Source organism: Pteropus alecto, unplaced genomic scaffold (assembly GCF_000325575.1).
Source record: "Pteropus alecto unplaced genomic scaffold, ASM32557v1 scaffold42, whole genome shotgun sequence".
Classification (NCBI taxonomy): Eukaryota; Metazoa; Chordata; class Mammalia; order Chiroptera; family Pteropodidae; genus Pteropus; species Pteropus alecto.
In genome coordinates, this window is record NW_006434825.1 from 11543386 (window position 1) to 11552488 (window position 9103).

Genomic DNA, 9103 nt, shown 5'->3' on the forward strand with positions numbered 1-9103 from the left:
TAGTCCTTCTTCATCCTTGAGGACCTTTAAGTTACCCTACCCCAGAGAGAGGCCCCCAGACAGCAGGAGTCTCTGCCCAACCTGAGGACTTACCTCTGCTTGCTGGATCCTTGCCCCAAGAGTTCCTGACCACCCTGTGCCCTCAGCTTATATGGCAGGGTCTAATGAAGGGCCCACACGTGACTGCGCCCTGCAGCCAGGGCATGAGGGGCCCTCCCCAGAGGGGCGAGTTACAGCTCAAGCCTCTCTCCCTGGAACCTGAGCTTTTAAGTGCTGTACAAAAGGGTGCCCATCTCCAATTGTGGGTGAGGTCTCTAGGAGTCAATCAAAGTTTGGGAACAAGATGGGGTGCTGAGGGCCTCCAAATTTCTACAGGACAGGGACCTGGGGGTAGGCAGGCTGGAGCCATTAGCAGTAACAAGGCAGGCAGCGCTGACAGCTTAATTTAATTTGTGACCCCGGAGATGCTCACTCCGACACTACATGGCATGTTGTTTGCTTTGCTTCCAGGAACTTGGGTCAAGGGCATTGAAGGGGGTGATGTGCCAGTGGCCAGAGGGGTGAGGGTGGGGTACAGACCTAGACATTGGATGTTTTGGTGGGGAAAGGGAAGGGGAGAAGCCTACCTAGCCAAAACCAGACCCTCCTGCTTTCATCCCTGGCCCTGCCTCCCCTCTGCTTTCTCCCGCCAGACTCTCTAAGACCCCCACCTCTTCTGCCCCCAAACCCCTTTCTGCCTAGGGTTCCTGGAAGCCAAGGAAGCAGAACGGACTGTTCTCTGGGTAGGCAAATAGCTTCAAAGTAAAAAGCTTTCAGGCCGCCTGTCTCATTAGTGCTAATGGCTGCTCCCTTCCTCCCTGTGTTATCAGAGTTCTGCCCACGCCTGGTCTCATCAGCACAATGCTGGGGTGAATCAGACTGCCCTTTCGCGGAGATGCTAAGACACACAGGACCCCTGCCTTCCCTCACCACTCTGGAGGGCAATTTATCACACATTTGCCCATCAGGAAAAAGGATGCAGGCTGAATCAGCTTCAAGGCCTCAATGTACAAACTGGGCTGGCCCAAGGCAGCAGGAGGAGGATGAAGGGGCTGTTTGTAGCCCAGGTTTACACAAGCTATTGTGAAGAAGTCCTCCCAGCAGCAAGCAGAAACCATAGGTTGTCATTTGGCAGCCTTTGGCCTGGTGTCAGCACCAGCAATTGGTGTTGGGGTGCAGGTTGCATGGGAAGAAGGCATTCTGCAGAGGATGGGCCTGTGACAACTTCTTCTGCAGATGGGCACTGATGTCTGTTCTGGGATCAGGCTGGCATTGGATTTTATTTGTGGTTGGCTCAGGGTAACAGTCCTAGGAGGTCAGAGGGTCACATACTATTGCTGGGGGAGGAGGCAGGGTAATCTGGGAAAGCCTCTCTGAGGATGTGGTCCCTGAATAATCGGCAAAGGGCTAGTCCCCATTTCTCCCCTAAGAATGTTACTGGCTGTCTTTGTGACTCTTTCAGAAAGCTAACCTGTTGTCAAGGCCTCCCCGACAGCTGACATTGACTTTTCTCTTCCAGAGGCTATAGCTGGGCCTAGTGGCCCATCCCAGGACTTCCTCTTCTCAGAGTGGTGCAAGGTGAAGGTATTAGGCACCCAGGTGTGCTCCCGTCCTGGTGGGGCCACTGGGAGCTAGAAAGGGCAGTACAGCAAATATACCTGAGACATGTTTCCCAAATCCTTGTGCCCTGGCCCCATCCTTAGAGATTCTGGCTGAAGAAATGGTGGTGGCAAGCAGGGACTGCATGTGGATTTTGGAAAGGGCAAATTGAGGTGGGGGCTCTGGGCACTGGCTGGGCCTGGTTAGCACCCATGCTGAGGGCAGCTCTTCATACTCTGGACCAAGGCTCCCTCCCACCCAGGCACTCAGTGGCTTTGCTCACCTACAGAGCAGTGGCTGTCTTTACCTAGGTATGCGCACACAAGTGTATCAGCCCATGAACAGTGATGGACAAAGGCTGAGGCACTCATGGGCAGCCCAGGTCCCTGCTCAGATCCAATAGGGGAGACAATCAAGAAAACCAACCATCAGAACACAGTGAGATAATCAGAGAAATATAAACATTGAATATTTGATAATACTAAGGAATAATTGTTAATATTTTAGTGGTGATAATGGTATAATGGTTATGCTTTTCTTCTAAATAAAGGACTCGTCTTTTAGAGAAATATAAGTAAATACTGATAAAATGATAGCATTCTGGAATTCACTACAAAATAATCCAGGTCGGGGGGGATAGTGGTAGGTAATACAGATGAAACAAAATTGTGCATGAGTTGGTAATTGTTACAACTGGATGATGGGTACATGGACTTCATTATCTTAGTACTGCTACTTTTGTTTATGTTAGAAATTTTCCATAATGAAAATTAAAAACAAAATAAATTTTTTAAAAATGCAGTGAGAAAGTTTTTTGATAAAAGAATGTCGCAGGGGCATGTGGCACCAGGATAGACACCTACCCCAGGTGAGGGAAAGGGCAGGAAGTTTGCTAGGGAAGGCTTCCTGGGGGAGGAAACTTTTACTCAGTCATGAAGCTTGAGTAGGAGTTGGAAGGATGCCAGGCAAGCGACAGTGTACATTTCCTGGACCCATAACTGCCACACGGTCTATCAAGCTGCCTAATTACACAACTTAACACCAACACAGGCTCTGCCCCAAGCCTGGCTCCTGCTCAAAGGGCCCCAGCCTGATAAACAGTCAGTAGACTCTTTTCTCTCACCTGGGATCAGGGAGTCAGATACTCCCAAAGTTAATTCAGTCCATGAGTCGGTCAGCAAACATCTCTAGCCACCTTCATGTTGTCCAGCTGCTCTGAATGTGCACAGGCTCAGATCATAGCAGCACTCATGCAACCCATAAACCGAAGTAGAGGCCAAAGAAGGAAATCAACATTTGTTTATGCCTTTTCCCACCCCACCCTTCTTATGCCCTCCAGCAGGTGTCACCCACCTCCTGCCACCACTGAATTGGCCCAAAACATGGACTATGGGTTTCTCATCATAGCTCTATCTATATATCTATATCTATATCTGTAAGTGAATTTTCCATTGGCTTATCAAATTAGTTTTTACAAATAACTAATCTTTGGCTTGATTTATCAGTTTTGTTACAGTTAAGTTTCTTTCACTTTCTAATTTCCTTGGGTTTGTCAATCCTTAACATTTATCTTTCCTTCCAATGAACATAGTTGCCTACCTCCAGAATTCTATAAAAGTCCCCTCCTTGGGACCCTATTTCATCTGCTAATGAGTACAAACATTGTATGGTGATTTTACTGGTCAAGAACTGACCTGATGTTCCCAGGACAATGCTTGTTAGCAAAAGGACCTTCAGAAATGTGTGGCATGATCTGGGTGGAGGATTTGGGAGACCTGGGGGGATGCAGAGCCTAATTCATGAGGCTGGGGACCCCGAACATTAGGGACCCTGGCTTCAGGGGAGAAAGGGGAGAGTGTGAATGCTCTGTGCCAGAGACCAAGTATGAAGACCAGGAAGAGTGCTTGAAACTCTCCTTCTGCTGCTCTTTTTCCTCCTACAAAGTAGTACTTACCCCAAGGGCACTGTTCCTGATTTATCAAACAGGGGGTGGGTGTGGCATCAGAGCCATAAGCACCCACTGGCTCTCCCAGTCCAGCTTCATTCTGAAACCCAGGACTCCACCCAGTACACTGCCCCTGCTGCTCGTCTGTGGGAATTCTAAAAGGCAGAGTACCCTAAGTAATCAGGGAAGGGAAGCAGGATAGATGGGGGTTATTTCTGGCTGGTGTTGTGAGCCCTCAGCCATAGGGGAAATGATTCTCAACCTAGAAATTGTCCTTTCTGCTAGAGTCCCAGGAGCTCTCCAACATGCTCACCTCTGTCACTCAAGTTTTGTGCAGGTAAGAACAGAGGCACTCTGCAGGAACTCTGGACATAGGCAAAGAGATGCTGCCTAGGGCCCTGGGCACAGGGGTGAGTCTGTGTCTGTCTTTTGACAAGTTCAAGGTGAGCTCAGAATTAGCTGGAGAGAGTAGAGAGAGCTGCTGTGGCTCCCAGGGTTCTCTGGACTCTCTTCCTTCTGCTTTTACCACTTCTCATTCTCTATGCCTCCAGCTGCAGGCCTAGGAGGTAGAGGTATGGGAGCTGGGAGGGGGTTGAGTCCCATGGGGGAGCAATCATCTGGGGACATTTGATGGGAAGGATAACCTTCCAACTTAAACCAGTCCCCCTGGGACATGGCTATCACCCAGGCACCAAGCCCCAGCCCAGTGTGGAAGGAGGAGCTCACAGCATGCACCCTCCACCACCACCACTAGCAGCCCCACTGGCCATTTCCCAGCTTTGCCCCTGTAGGTCCTGCATGAACTGTCCACCAAGCCCTGGGTAGGGGTCCTCCTCCCAACTCTGGCCAAAGCCAGACTTTGTGTCAGGGTCTGGCATACAGGCAAGTTTTCCTACTTGCCTCATCCCAGTACCTGCTACATGTTTATCCAGTGCTCCACAGCAAGACCCCCATCCCACTTAACTCTCAGCAGAACATTGAACTAAACGTTATCATCCCCATTTTAAAGATCAGGAAATCGAGGCTTAGAGATTAGAGGTTAAGTGATTTAACTCTGATCACTCAGCTAGGAAGGGGCTAGCTTGCTTTCCTTTCTTCCTCCTATGACCCGGGGCATGTTTTAGAGCTGGAGAAGGTTGTGGGGGGGGGGTGCATACACAAGCTTGTATAAGCTGACGCCAATGGCGCCAATGGTGGACAGGGTCATCACCTACCCATAGAGCTCCCAGGGGGCTGCATATAAATAAGCAAGCGGCTGCTCCATCCACCCTCAGCTCAGCCCCATGAGGCTGTGGGCTGAGTTGGCTGCCAGAACTGTGCTAAGTGTCCTTATGCTCTCAGACACATTTCTAAATAATCCATGAATCAAGAAATCACAAGGGAAACCAGAAAATGTTTCAAAGTGAATGAAAATTAAATACAATATATCAAAAGTTATGGAATGCAGCTAAAGGAATACAAATATTTAAGTGTATATATTATAAAAGAAGAATGGTTGAAAAAAAAATTATGTAAGCTTCTTTAAGTGGGAGAAAGATATTTTCAATAGTGTTGGAGCAAGTGGCTGTTTTACCTGTACCTTGCAGCCTTCACAAAAATTAATTAGAGATAGATCAGGAACATAATTCGAAGGTAAAACAATAAAGCTTCTAGAAAAAACAAAATATCTTCATAACACTGGAGTAGGCAAATATTTCTTAAACAAGACACAGGAAGTATTAACCATAAAAAGTTTAAACTATTTAAGAACTTCTAGTCATTAATTAAAGATAAGAAAGTGAAAAGCTGCAAACTGGGAAAAGAATAATGCAATATGTATACTCAAAAAAGGACTCATGCAGAATAAAGAATATCAAAATCATTAAGGAAAAAGGACTTGAACAGGCCCTTCATGAAAGAGGATTTCCAAATGGCCAATAAGTATGTGGAAAGATGTTCAATATCACTAGAGAAATTTAATCCATAGAGATATGTGAATTAAAACCATAATGAGATACTATAAACTGACTAGATTGGTTAAAATTAAAAAGATTGACAATCCCAAGTGTGGATGAGGAAGTAACTAGAACTGGCAAGAGGTAAATTGGAAAACTGTATTATTTACTATAACTACTACACCTGATTTTTCATGGGTACAAACCCAAGAAAACTCAGTGCAGTATCTACTAAAAGGTATGTATAGAATGTTCTCATCAACTTTATTCATAATAACTAAAAACTAGATACAATTCAAATACCTACCAAATGGATAAATAATGATTTATTCATACAACTAGAAACTAAAAAAAAAATTTAATGTATGAACTGCTGTACACAACGACATGAGTAAATCTCACAGACATCATATTGAATGAAAGATATCAACCACAGAATAGTAAATATGGTATGGTTCCATTTATATGATGTTCCAAATCAGGCAAAACTATAATAAATGGTAATAGAATGCTACATAGTGGTTAGCTCTGAGGGCATTATTGACTGAGGGAGGGAAATAAGGAAGACTTCTGCAGTGCTGGAAATGTCTTATACAGTAGTCTCCCCTTATCCAAAGTTTCACTTTCTAGGGGTTTAGTTACCCATGGTCAACCATGGTCCAAAATTATTAAATGGAAAATTCCAGAAATAAACAATTCATAAGTTGAAACTGCACACCATGCTGAGTAACATGATGAAATCTCATGCTATCCTGCTTTATTCTGCCCAGGATGTGAATCATCCCTTCGTCCAGGGTAGCCATGCTGAAGAGCTCCCTGCCCATTAGTCACTTAGCAGCTGACTCAGTATGGCAGTGCTCTTGTCCAGGTTAACTCTTATTTTACTTAATGATGGCCCCAAAGCACAAAAGTAGTGATGCTGGCAAATCAGAGAAGCCATAAATTGCTTCTTTTAAAGTGAAAGGTGAGAACAGTACAATATTTTGAGAGAGAGAGACCACATTCACATAACTTTTATTACAGTATATCATTATAATTATTAATTATTATTGTTAATCTTACTGTGCCTAATCTATAGCAGTGGTCCCCAACCTTTTTGGCACCAGCTATCTATAGCAATGGTCCCCAACCTTTTTGGCACCAGGGACAGGTGGTCCTATGGGAATCTAATGCCTGATGATCTGAGGTAGAGCTGAGGCGATGATGCTAGCATTGGGGAGTGGCTGCAGATACAGATACAGCTTCGCTTGCTCGCCCACTACTCACCTCTTGCTGTGTAGTACTGATCTGCAGCCCAGGGGTTACGGACTCCTGATATATAGGGTTTGGTACTATCCATGGTTTCAGGCATCGACTGGAGTCTTAGAACATACCCCCCATGAATAAGAGGTAACTACTGTATCTTGATCTTGGTGGTAGTTACATGGGTTTCCTTTTCATTGTCAGGATCTTCCCTGACTTTGAACTTTGGCATGACTCTTACTCATACTCGAACCTTTCTCATTGCACCTCTCCTCAAAGCAACCCCTATGTCCTTTGACAAGAGTTCTTCAGACAATAGACCCAAAATCACCTTTGAGGTAGTAGCAATGGGTGCCAAGAAAAAAACGGTACCTACTGTCTGAGTCAGTGGCATTGAAAATGGTCATTTCCTTAGCTTGCTGTCCTTATATGTGTTTGTCTGTCTCTTGTGACACTCATTTTTCTCCCTGTCCCTAGAATTTGTCTTCAAGCTGTTGACTTCTGGAATTTGCAGACTTCACAATGCGGTACTCTTTTGTCTGTGGGTTATTTCTCCAAAGGAAAAGGCAATAATTTCCTAAAAACCATATGAATGCGAAGAAAAGCAGTATGTTTTTGTTTTTTTATAGCGCATAATAAAAATAGCATTATGTGCTATAAAAAGAAACACGGTATCTGTGAGATGATGTCAGTTGTAATGAACGGAAAGCTTGATTTAAACCGCCTTAAATTATGAAAATAATTTATTGGCTCATATAATTGAAAAATCCAGAAGTAGGACGGGTTTCAGATGAGGTTTCATACAGTACTTCTTGACTTTATAAGCTTAGTGTATGAAACTTAGTGTATGAAACCAGCTGGTTGCCTATATCCTTATTTGAATCTTTATTGACCAATCGGAGCAGCTCCAAAATGACCAATCAGGATGCACGATTCTGACCAAGCAGGCCAGTGCTATTTGGGCCAATCAGACAATGCCGATTTGGATTTCTTATTTGCATAAAAATAGACCAGTCAGGTATGGGGTGGGAACTTTATAAAAGCAAGATTTGTGGCAGTGACCTTTTTTTGACATCAGTAAAGTTGTCTCCTTTTTGTGCGTCATTTCCCTTTGCGTTCCTGCCCTGGATGTGAATGTAATGCCTAGAGCTGTAGCAGCCCACTTGTGGCCATGAGGGAAAAGACTTGTGGATGGTCTAACATGCTAAGGATGGTGGACAAGAAAAGTATAATGTCTTTATGATATTGGAAAGCAGTTGTCCCAACCCTGGTCTGCCCACCTCCTGATACCATATTGCATGAGACAGACATGAAACAAACATTTGTTTAAGCTACTGTTAGGTTTCTCTTACTTGCAGCTAAACACATTCTTAACCAATCTCTTCAGTTCTTTACATTTCTGGTCCACTTTTTTTTGTGGTAAATGCTCCCTTCTCAGCCTTGTTCCCCTTCTGAACACAAACTGCCTTCCAGAAGTCTCTGAGGCCTCCTGCTTTTGCACTCACATTTTTAAGTGAGAGTTACCTTTGTCCCAGAATTCCCTGGTCCTGGTTCTGGAAATCCTGCTGGCATGTGCTGAGGGCTGTGGCCAGAGTTACTCTGATCTGGCTGCTGCTTGATGGTCCTCCCTTGACCTTAGTTGAGCTGTATAGGCCCTGAGCATCCCCAAGGTCAGACTGAGACTTCCACAAAAGTCCTGACCTCCAGAGGCCTTGACCCTGCTGTGGCCTTAGGAGTAGAGTGGGTCACCATTTGCCAAAGTCAGGGCCAAAACTTTGCTCTTGGGAGCAAGGTTTAGCTTTTGAGTTAGGCAGGTGTTGACTTTGGGCAAATTTCCAGACAGAAAAAAATGATTTTGAGTGTGGGATCTCATGCTTCCTCAGCACAGTCTTGAAAATCACATACTCAATTGTTTTGTTGCTAGGATAGCTGTCAGGCTGTATTTAAGCAGTCAAGAGAGGGTTTAAGCTTCAGAGGCATCTGGTATCATCGCAGTCTTGTCTGAAGTCACATAGCCTGTAAGTGGTAAAGCTGAGAGAGTCAAACCAAGGAGCCTGACACTCCAGAGACCACCCCCAAGTACAACCGCGATGCTGAGACACAATGACACTGGAGAATTATACGTGTGTGTGTGTGTGTGTGTGTGTGTGTGTGTGTGTGTGTGTGTGTAACTTTGATTGTATTATAAGCATGCAGGAATATTCTTCAGTTCCACAAAGGAATATACCTTCTCCCATTTTCCCTGAAGCGCATGACCCTTTGACCTCTCTTTTATTGTCACATTTGTTTCAGAGACACAGGTACAGAAAATTGGTTCTCTACTTCAACATTGGCAATGGTACAG